The sequence below is a fragment of the Cornus florida genome, unplaced genomic scaffold, assembly GCF_030987335.1.
Source record: "Cornus florida cultivar Cherokee Brave unplaced genomic scaffold, ASM3098733v1 CherokeeBrave_3.0.0_Hap2_Chr01, whole genome shotgun sequence".
NCBI lineage: Eukaryota > Viridiplantae > Streptophyta > Magnoliopsida > Cornales > Cornaceae > Cornus > Cornus florida.
In genome coordinates, this window is record NW_026775571.1 from 71,022,929 (window position 1) to 71,034,963 (window position 12,035).

At 33.1% G+C, this 12,035-nt stretch overlaps 1 pseudogene; it reads left to right on the plus strand.

Moving 5' to 3' along the window:
* Positions 1-12,035, plus strand: part of LOC132299859 (DNA-directed RNA polymerase II subunit RPB2-like) — a 61,116-nt pseudogene that overhangs the window by 25,734 nt on the left and 23,347 nt on the right.

Sequence of the window (12,035 nt, forward strand, 5' to 3'; positions counted from 1 at the left end):
ATCTTTTTCTACGTACATTTGTGTGTCATCTGGTGTTACATTAGGCTTGTGGACTGGTAAAGAATCTTGCACTGATGGTGTATATAACAGTTGGATCAGCAGCATATCCCATTTTGGAATTTTTGGAAGAATGGGGTACTGAGAATTTTGAGGTAGACTATTTTGATTTTGGTATGTGTGGCTGTTATAATTTTAATAAGCTTCTTTCCTTGGTTTACAATTTTCCTTTTAATTTAGTTCAGAACAACTTTCAAAAAGAGGGCTATTTTGATTGACCATCAGAGTGTAGTATAAACTTTCACATACAAGTATCAACAGATTCACAAGGACCAACAAATCAAAAACTACGTTCTTACTGATCAAATCAAAATAAAAAATATATATATGCAATTCAAAAATTTATTAATACACAATTTTGTAGCCTATAAGAATACAAAAATAGGAAGAAACTACTCTGCTAAATTCTATCTTTGGATGTCTCTAGTAGCATGGATTAGGAACAACCCAAATGGGTGCTGGTTGAATCTTCTGCCAATCATCTTCATCTTCATTAATCACTTCTATACTCTGATTCTCCATGTCAAACCTGCCCGTGTCATGCCCATACATGTCATTCTCACCCAAATGATCACAATAGTAATTGTCCGTGAAGTAAATCGAATTCCCTTTACAAGATGGAAAACCCTTTGCTGAATGTGACACAGATTGATTCCGACCCAAAAACAGCACGCGATCATCGCCTATTGATGCCAGTTGTTCCCATGTTTTCTGACTGAAATCCAGCTTGTAAACATGAAATAGCTTTGTCAAGTGAGAACAAATACAGCATTGGTTCTCTTCATCAAGAAGGTCTGCCTCATGAACAACTACACCGTCCCAGCGAACATGATTCCCAATATACCTCACAATAAGCAGCAGATCACCCTTTGATTCCACTATGTAACTTTGAATGGTATAAAGATCATCTCCAAGAGAATTTTCAAATTCCACCCTTTTCTCAGGAAAAATAGGCTCAATCTGCATCTTTTTTGCAGGGACAGAATTATTGAAATCCCAGATTTCAACTGAAGCTGTTTCACCCAAAGCAATAATATGATCATGGTGAGAAATGATATCACAGTAGGCATGATCTGCACCGTCCAGGGCAGTCCATTCACTGTCTCCATACTTCCAAAAGGCAAGCTTGGGATCAATTACACCATATATTACTCCTACCCAGTAGTTGTTCTTACTCTGAATTGGGTCTGATGAGAGTACAACTTTCTTAATATCCCGGACAAAGAAGCAATGAAGGCTTGTTTTGCGAACTTCAAAAAGAGGGAGTTGAATCCTAGCCCCCAAGAATGGATTGAAGATATGTGGGAATGCTTCTTGGTCCAACAAAATCAGCCACCCATGGGATGATCCTTTGCAATTACCCAAGTGTTCTGGAATATTCATCATCTGCTTGTACACTTTTTTCTCTGTAAAATTGTATAAGCAAGGGCTATTTTTTTTGCCATGATCTGGACCAGGAAGCAAGAGCAACGGTTGATCAAATAGGGGACTCTCTAGAGATGATTTTATGGCTTCTGCAACAGAGCACCAAGAACGACACACTGCTCCGGCGCTAAGCAAATCGACCACAGACAATCTGTTCAGGATTGACTTCCACAAGTTAGTGGGGAGTCCAGACCAATTCGGTGGTGTTGATGATGCTGATGTTTTTCTTCTTTTGATGCGATGACCCAAATAGGTTTTCTTGGAAATCACTGCCATGTCTATGTCTATGCTTCGAAACTCTACAGAGATTGATCACAAAATAGTTTCTTGTATGCGTATGTCTCTGTAATTTCTTGTAGACACAGAGATTGATCACAAAATAGTTTCTTGTATGCGTATGTCTGTAATTTCTTGTAGACAGAGAGATTTATCACAAAATAGTTTCTTGTGTGCGTATGTGTGTGTAATTTCTTGTAGACAGAGAGATTGATCAGAATAGTTTCGCACCGGCGGCCGGCTGTATATGTTATATGTTATAGGCCGGTGTGTGTATATGTTACCTGAAAAGGCGGTGCGTATGTAAAGGCGGCGGTGTGTATGTTATATGTAAAGGCGGCGGTGTGTATGTTATAAAGGAGGTGTGTGTTGTGGGCCCAATTTTGGCCCAATAGTTCCGTTTACACTCTGATTTTGCCTCACTCAAATCCAACTATATATATACATAGATATATTGCTAGGGTATTAGGTGCTTTTGCCCGACTTATCTACAGGATAATGTGCAAAGCATTCCCTTCTAATGGGTAAGGTAAAGTTCGGCGTTCGGACTTGATCCCAATAAATTGCTTGCACTTAAAGAAAATCGAAACTTTAAACTTGATAAATCCGACCTAAATTTTGAATAAAAATGGAACAATTATTATTTTTAATCATTTCTTCTTAATATTTATATCAAATTGCTATTTTATTAATAAAAAGAAAAAATTCCAATAGCATGTTAAATTTTAGAAAACTGCAGTGAGATGCATTTGGTGACAAAAATAAGTGCGGTTAGATAATAGAGGTTTCATCCAAAAAGCGCGTTCACAAAGTTACAAATTGTAACTTTTAAAATTGTGTTTTTAAGTAGATGTAGATTTTTTATGATATTATATTGTTTTGGACAATTTAATCCCTTTTTACTTTTTATAAATACAATTTTGTCCCTAGTGTTAAAAAATATATACAAATATTATGCAAACCAATTTGTGTTGCCTAAAAACGGGAACTTGCTAGTATTGTTGTTATTATACCCTTCCCTTTAAGAAACCTATATATTAGAAATTTAGTGTCCTTCCTTTTAAGGTTTCACCTATATATTAGAAATTCAAGTTATATTAGAGGTTTAGTGGAGTTTAGTTCCATAATCATCCAATTTTTTTTCATTTATCCAAAACCTATATTTATATTATTTCTTGTCCATATATATCAACATGTTTTTTAGATCAACTTCTTGAATCGGGTAATTATTACTTTTGATTAAAACTATCATAAAGCTACAATCAGTATATTCATGAAAAAAACAAGCAATAATTAGTAAAACTAAATTTCGATCTTGAATCCTATACAATTTGAATTTCATAAATACGAGTGCTAATGTTTTTTTTTGTAAGCAAGAATTCATATTAAATAGAACCAAAACAAAATATACAGAGGGTAGGGATACTATTAGTAAATTCGGTAGTAAAAGTGCTTTAAGCAACATTGTTACCAAACAAATTTACAAGTGCTTTAAATATAAAAATCGCTTTATAAAATACATTACCAAACGCATAACATGCTTTTTACTTACAGTAATTTTATAACCGCTCTACTAAAAACCCTTTTATAGTTTAAAGTAAGTATAATACTTGATTCTCTTATGATCTTATCTAAGTTAACGACACTGACACCGTTTCATTTTTGAAGTGTTGCCATTTTTGAAAATTGAGAATCCATTCATAAATAAGTGAAAAATTTATTATATTACATGAAATTTTTTATAAAACTAATATGAAAATTTTTTTTTGGTGGAAAAATAATGTAGTGATAGCTGTTTACAAGAACCCATGATCTGATGGCCCACGGACCAGTGTGATCCAACCAGAAAGCTTTCCTTGTAGGCTCGAAAGCCCAACCCAATTTTGACCCCTAATTTCAGCTTGCATGTAGTTATAATATACATCTTTCGAATTCCACGTGGCTTGACATTATTTTGCTATGAAAAAAAATAATAATAAAAAATCATTGCACAAGAAGTTCCAAAAAAATGCCATTTAAAATATTGTAAGCTCTACCTACTATCAGGTTTGATCTTGGATTTCGAAAGATAGGAATTGTAAAGCGCTACAATGGTTCTTTGTGTAAATGTTGTGAAATAAAAAAATTTACTATAACTCTTGGTTAGTGTCATTGGAAGTTAAAAATCAAGCATATTTTATTTTTAAAAGTAGCATGAGGTTAATTGAACACGATAAAATTCGCTGACGAGATTTACTATTGCATTCAAATGATCAACATAAAGATACTTAACTCTGTTTGAGGGTGCTCTCCTTTTTCCTAATAATAAGGGGAATTTTGACCGAGTTGTCACTCAGTAGCTTACGAAAAAAGAAGCATTATTTTTACCTAAAAAAAGAAAGAAAAAAGAAAGCATTATTCTTGATTTTTTTTTATTTTATAATTATTTATTGATTCTCAATGTGTAACAAACCAAGTCCACATCAAATGCCTTTTCTCCTAATCTCTTGAATTTTGAAAATCCCCCGACGTATGTGTCTTAAAAACCATAAATGATGTAAATGTTGTGTACAAATTTTGAATTTGAAAATTAAGAATTAGTAAATGGAACAAATATTCTATTTTCACTGTGTATGTAAAAAAATCACAAAATCTATGTGATCTGACAAAATTAGAGAACCATACAATAATTTTTCACTATTTGTATATAAAATTTGGGTTAAAATCATAAAACCCCTATGTTATTTCCAAATTCTTCATATAACCCCCTCAATTATCAAACAACTCCCTGAAGTAAGAGAAACTATCACGTTGACCCCATTTTGTGACGGAACCGTTAAGTTGTTGCGAAATGATAGTAATGTCATTGTTAATATATTAATTATTTATTAGGTAAAATTGTTGATTTTAAATGGCAAGTTTGACATTTGTGTGAAACGACGTCGTGTGAGGTGATACACACTCCCTCTCAAATAAAACACTCTTTCTAATAAAACGATTTGTGCCCTAAGTGTTGTGTTGTATTTGTGTTTATGTGGGCAGTGTATGGAAGCGAGTGCATGTTGAGTGCGACCGTTGAAAGCAAGTATTGTGTGTGTGCAATCGCTCATTGGGAGAAGATCGTGGTGGATTCCAGGTGGTTTGTGTCACATTTGTTGGATAAAATGGTGCCAGGTGTGGACAAACTTTGACTCATTGTCGTTGTTTTGTAGTACTTAGAGTTTTATATTCGTTCATTTTTTATGTGGGTCCTTATTGTTGGGTGGGTATGATTCAAGATGGGTTATGTCAACTGTTTGGGAGTACGATATTAAGGTTTAATGTTATTGTAATCAAAATTAGGGTTTGTTTATAGGGCTATGGTCCTAGCGAAAATTAGGGTTTGTTTATAGGGTATTGGTCCAGTGATCTATAATTAAGTTTTTTGTTCATAATATATGTTTTGCATAATTTATTTTTTGTTATTTATTATTGAAATTAGTTATAAATACTATTTTTTTTGTGGAACTGTGTCAGGACTATTTCTTTTACTTGTGTCATGTTTGCTTTTGATTTTGTTTTGATGGTTTATGATATTTGTTTTATTTAAAAATTATTTGTTTTAGGTTTTAATCCCGCTTTTGAAAAGTTTTACACACTGGAAATGCATTATAGTAGTCTGTTTGGTAGTATATATTTAAGTCCATTTTTTTGGTGGGTCTGTTGAGATCTATGAGGTATAGATAGTGATCTTATGTCAATGATAGAAATTAAGTACAAGATAAGATTGTTTGGTTATCCACATAGAACAAGTAAACTGTTCTACAAGTCTTACATTGATAGGATTGTTAAGGAATTGAAGACTGACAGGGATATGATTGATATATTCCAAATGTACCATATGTTCTGCCTAATTAAATTATATGTGGTGTCAATTCCTGAAGTAGGAAATGCAATACCACCTGAAGATAAGAATGAGAATAATGTTGATGTGCCTGCAATAGCAAGTGAAGATGAGAATCAGAATGATGTTAATGTGCTTATAATACCATATGAAGATGAGAATGAGAATGAGAATGATGATGTGCCTGTAATACCAACTGAAGATAAGAATGAGAATGACAATGATTATATGCCTGTAATACCAACTAAATATGAGAATGAGAATGATGATGCGTTTGCAATACCAACTTTAAATGACAGTGATTTTGATATGCCTAAAATTAAATATGGGAATGATGTAGATTACAATGACAATGTTTGTTGGACTTCTATAATGACAACTTTATGGTAGATATGATGGATGCAACAAATGGAATAAGAAATTATGAAGAAGCGTATAGGAGGTTGATGAAGTAAGAAATAATGAATATGCAACTGAGGTGAATGAGGGCAGAAATGATGTTGACCATCAAGTAGATGACGTAACTGAGGATACACAACCTCATATTGAATCTGATAAAGACGATGATAGTGATAAAGCTTCTGAATATGTACCAAGTGAGGAGTTGATGAGTTTGGCTTTTTCAAGTGGTGGAGAGGATGAGGATGATGCCACAAGTGGGCCATCTTATCTAAATTTCAATGTTCATACAGACTTGGGAAACAAGAAACTTGAAATAAGCATGAATTTGGTTGGGCAGCAGAATTTAGAAAAGCAGTCAGGACATAGCTATAAAAGGCAAGTTGGATATAACATTTCAGAAGAATAATGGAGATAGAATCTATGCAAGGCAAAATGTGGGTGGATGATTCATGCCTCTAAAAATGGTGAAGATAAATAATCCTTCCAAATAAAAAAGTTCATTGATTATCACAACTGTACTGGTGTAAGGCACAATAGGCAGTTGACATATAGTTATATTGCAAAGCATTATACTGGAAAAAAACCAAATTGCACATTGGATGGCTTTGTTGAAAATTAATTTAATGTTGAAATGACCAAATAAAAGGTTGCTTTGGCAAAGAAGCTGGCTTTAGAAATGATTGAAAGTGATTATATAAAACAATTTACAAGATCTAGATATTATTGTGCCTTAATCAAGGAAATAAATCTTGGGAGTGTTGTTAATGTAAGAACAATGCCCTATATTGATGAGGGTACTTCATTCTATAGATTGTTCTTTTTCCTAGAGGCTATGTGGAAAGGATTTTTAATGGGACATAGACCATTTATTGGTCTAGATGTATGTTTCTTAAAAGGATCCTATGGGGGACATTTAGTGTGTGTTGTTGGTAGGGATGCTAACAATAGCTTTTATCCAATTGCAATTGCTGTTGTTGAGGTAAAATGTAAGGACTCTTGGGAATGGTTCTTTGGTGAATTGATAGGGTTAGTTGGCAATTATCAGAAGTACATATTTATCTCAGATCGATAGAAGGTATACATGTTTATATTTCCATGTATATGGTCATTTATTATCTTACTTTAATATTTTACATATTTACAATATTTATTTTGTCAAATTACAGGGTCTAGTTGAGGTATTTGAGCATAAATATCCTGGAGCGGAAATTAGGTTCTATATTAAGCACATGTATGATAATTTCAAGCAAAAAATCAATGGTAGGATATTAAGGAACATATTCTGGAATGCAGCCACATCATACACTGAATCTAATTTTGTGCTACATATGCAAGAGATGAGGACAATTGACAAGGTTGTACATGACTGGTTAATGTATTCTTGTAAATGTTTGGGCAAGGTACACATACACTAGAATAAGTAAGAATAACCTACGTGTAAATAACATGTGTGAGTCATTCACCAGCTACATTGGGAAGGAAAGGGAAAAGCCTTTAATTTAAATGTTTGAGAGATCAAAAAACAACTGATGCTAAAGTATCAAAGTAATAGAGAGACGATAAATAAGGTTATAAGATTGTTATGCCCAAAAAATAAAAATAAATTAGATAAGATCTCTGAAGATGTAAGAAGCATGCATGTGGGTTATGCAGGACATGACAAGTATCAGGTGGATAACATGACATGGAATGATGTTGGAATTAGTGATTATGTGAATCTTACGCAGAGAACATGTACTTGTAAGTATTGGGACAGAACTGGCATACCTTGCAAACATGCGGTTACAGTAATATTGGATAGGAGGTATGATCCAGAACTGTTTGTTGACCATTATTACTATAGGGAGACATACTTTAAATCTTATGCATATGTGATAACACTAATGTCATTAAGGAATATGAAAAGAGAAGTTAGTACTTCTCTAATACTGCCAACACCTCATAGGGCTAGACCATAAAGACCTAAAAAGAACAAGAAAAGGGGTTTAGATGAGGGTCCTTCAAAAGGTCCAGTGGTGAAGAGGTCAAAATTGATATGCACTAAATGTACTGTCTTGGGTCATAATATCAGGACTTGTATAGCCCTTGAGCCTGTTACAAAACAACCAAAAGGTAAGGGTAGAAGATGATCAATAATAAGAGGTACATGTGGTGTAGGTTGTGGTATGGATGAAACTGTTGATGGTAGGGGTGGGAGACCTGCTTACGCAGTGATAAGAGAGCTAACAGTGGTAGGGGTGGGAGAGTTGGTATAGCAGTTAACATAGGTGGTAGGAGAGCTAACACTAGTAGGAGTGGGAGAGTTGGTGTGACAGTTAATAGAGGTGGTAGGAGAGCTAACACTAGTAGGGGTGGGAGAGTTGGTGTAACAACTAATAGAAGTGGTGGAAGAGTTGACAGAGATGCTAATAGGGCTGCTAGTGTTGCAAGAGGTGGTGGCAGTGGTGACAAAGCTGTTACTATGGTTGTTGTGTTCACAAAGGTTGTGGCAGTGGTGACAAAGCTGTTAGAGGTGGTAGGGGAGTTGAAAGAGCTACTAGAGGTGGTGGTAGTGGTGGCAAAAATGATGGAGGTGGTAAGAGACCTGTTGTCCTTCATTTAGAGGTATAAATTAGAATTTATTATTTCATATTTATTATACATTATACACATATATGTTGACATTTATTGTTTTATTTAATAGCCATCAACATCTACCCAACATTATGGTCTTGGTGAAAGAGCTGTTGTTGGTCATTCAGAAGTATAAATATTGAACCTCTTATTATTTTCTTTTGGTTAAATTAAATTAAATTGAATTAAAACACATTTTGCTAACTAGATGTGTTGTACTTTATTGAATAGGGCATCAACATACACCCAATATGAAGTGGTTCTTATAGACTTTCCATCCACACTTAACACACAAGAATGATGGCATGACAATGAAAGTAATGGCAAATTTTTGGTGTAACTTCTATGAACATAGTGAAAATTTTGAAGATTATGAACAAAGTTAAGATTTTGTGCAGCTTATCATATGTTTTCTTAATGTTTACTGAAATGACAATATATGTATGGCTATAATGAAGGTGTTGGTTTGATTATGATAATAATTTTTTTGGGAAATTACATGTGCATGTGCTATGTATGTTTTGACAAGATTTTTGACATTATATGTTATGTATCTTTTCACAGAAATGATATTATATGGTCTGTAGTTTTCACATGATTCTATATTTTTTTGCACATTCATTATGGTCCAATTTCAACACTTTGCAAATGTGCATTTGAGGAAAAGTTGCACACTCATTATGGTCCAATTTTAACACTTTTCATACTCATTACAGCTCCAATTTTTTTAACTTTGATTGTGTTTACTGCCATTAGTGGTCCCTCTTCAAAATGCCAAAAGTTAAAGACTTCTAAATAAATACACTTTTGCTCATGCACTTTGACAATTCAGAAAATACATTGCATACACACTTCATAGGGCTTCAGAAAACACTTTCCATACACACAAGCTCATACAAATTCAAGGAAATACATACAATATACGTTGATAATTCAAAATTAAAACCAACTCACTATTTTATTCCTAAATCTATCAAATATTCAACAACAGAGAACATCACAAACGGGAATTGAATGTATCATACCAGTACTTCAATTCAACAATTTCACCTTCACTAAACTTGTTGTCAATATCTTTAGTATATGCTGGCTTTGTCGATATCGGATCACACCATGCCCGTAAAGAGCATCTTTTTATGGAACAAGAATAATATATCTTCCCTTTGTTGTTAAACTTATCTAAACAATAGCTGGATAGCCATAATCACATATTATGTTGTTATATATAAGATCTTGCCTAATAATAGATTGTGTGGTGGAAGAATAAGATTGGTTGTGATTTAGGCTTTCAAATCATCAATTAGGGACTTCAATTGATCGATTAATGCTTTAATGGAGGACGATAACTTCTGCTATTGTTACAATGGAAGACACCACTGAAATTAGAGAAGAAGATAACTGAAGCTTTGATCTGTAAAGGAACGTGCAATCTCTTTTATGGTATAATAAGGGCAATTTCATCATTACGAGAGAATAAGGTTATTTTTATTAGCATAATGTAGTCTATGGTGCACGTGATGGTCACTTGATGAGATTATGTTAATTTTAGACAGTCAACTAACGGGTAGAGGGGATATGATAGACTTTTAAAAACATGAAGGGGTATTATGATAGTTTTTTTAGTTGAGGCGGTTAGTTGATAGTTTTGGGAAACAACAGGAGGGGAGGGGGGGTTTATGATTTTAACCCTAAATTTTAAATGTTAATGTATATATTTTTTGGAGTAATTGTTTGGAAACTTTTTATTTTTTAATTATTTCATTTTAATATTTACATTGTAATATTAATTTATTGATAAAAAAAATCCAACAACATGCTATAGTTTATAAAATTAATCATAAATAACCGCTTAAGTAAGATGTTAAGTATGTTACATGGTACTCTTAGATATTGTATATAATTCTTAATTAGTTTATGCAATCGTACATAATTCATATAACATGTACATCGTCTATACAAATGAGTCAAGAGAGGTTGACTTTTTTGAAAGAGTAATGATAGAGAGTTCGACTAGGGATGGCAACGGGGCGGATTTAACTAAACCTTACTCCGCCTCGTTAGAAAATCCGTCATACCAACTCCGCCACTACTTTAGGACGGGTTTGTAATTTGAATACAATGCCCGCCTACACATCAGTAGACAAAGTACTGACTCCGCATCGCGTATTCAGTTTAATTGCGTGGATGAGGCGGGTTATGCCACTTTATTATTTAGTAAAAAAAAAAAATAGCCCAATGTGCTCAAGTTGGGTTGATAAATAAGTTGAAAGAACTTTTAAATTATTAAGTAATGAATATTATCATTTTAACCGGCACTTGCAACAAAGCAATAAAGGTCTTAAAAATATTAAATATATTATATATATAATTTTAAAGGTACATATATAATCGGGGCGGGGCGGGTTTATCACTACATCCGCCTCCACCCCAAATCTGTTTCGAGTTTTTAATTATTTTACCAAACCAGCCTCAAACCCATTTAAAGACTACCAAATTCACCCCATTAGGGGCCGAGCGGAAACTCGCCGGGTCGGGAAAAATTGCCATCCCTAAATTCTAGGGTCAAACACATTTAACAAAATTTATATATAGAATAACATTGTGACGTCATCATATTGAATAACATCACGATGATGTCATTCTTTAATCACATAAAATAGTGTGATTGGATACATGATACCTCTTACCTTGACTCTTGAACCATCTGTATACAATATAGAAAATGATATAATTGACGATTTATGTGCCACGACATAAAACTGACTAAAATGTAATGTATCACTCCATTAAAATAATGCATAATCGATCTTTCAAATTGAGAACCTTTATACAAGTGCTATATATATGGGAGAGTACATACAACATCTCTGAATTTATAACCACCAAAGAAACTCTTAATTTGGGGTAATATTTTTTGGCTTTTGCACAGAGAGAATTATAGAAGTTTTTTCAATTATAAAGGTTTTCACCTGCCGATATGAGATAATCCAAGATCATTCAAAGCATAGTGCAATCTCATATGCTTTTTGGATGGAAGAGTAGTGTTGATTGCAATTTTTAAATTTATTTGGTAATAATGTTAAATAAAGTACTTTTATTACTAATTTTATACTAAAAAACATGTGTTAATTTTTTAATATTAAAAATTGTAAAATTCCACTCAGTTCAATACTTTATGATGATCAGCTTGTATTTGATTTTTTTTTTTTTTTAAATCACATATTTTGTTTATGATATAGTGTTTTATTTAGTACTAAAATATAAATAAGTTAAACATAATTTAATGATTATTAATTTGTATTTAATTTGGGATCATGTGATAAAACTAGGATATTCATTTAGATTAGGATATTCATTTACTGTTGAGAGTCCCCAAAAATTAGGATATTAGATTGCTATT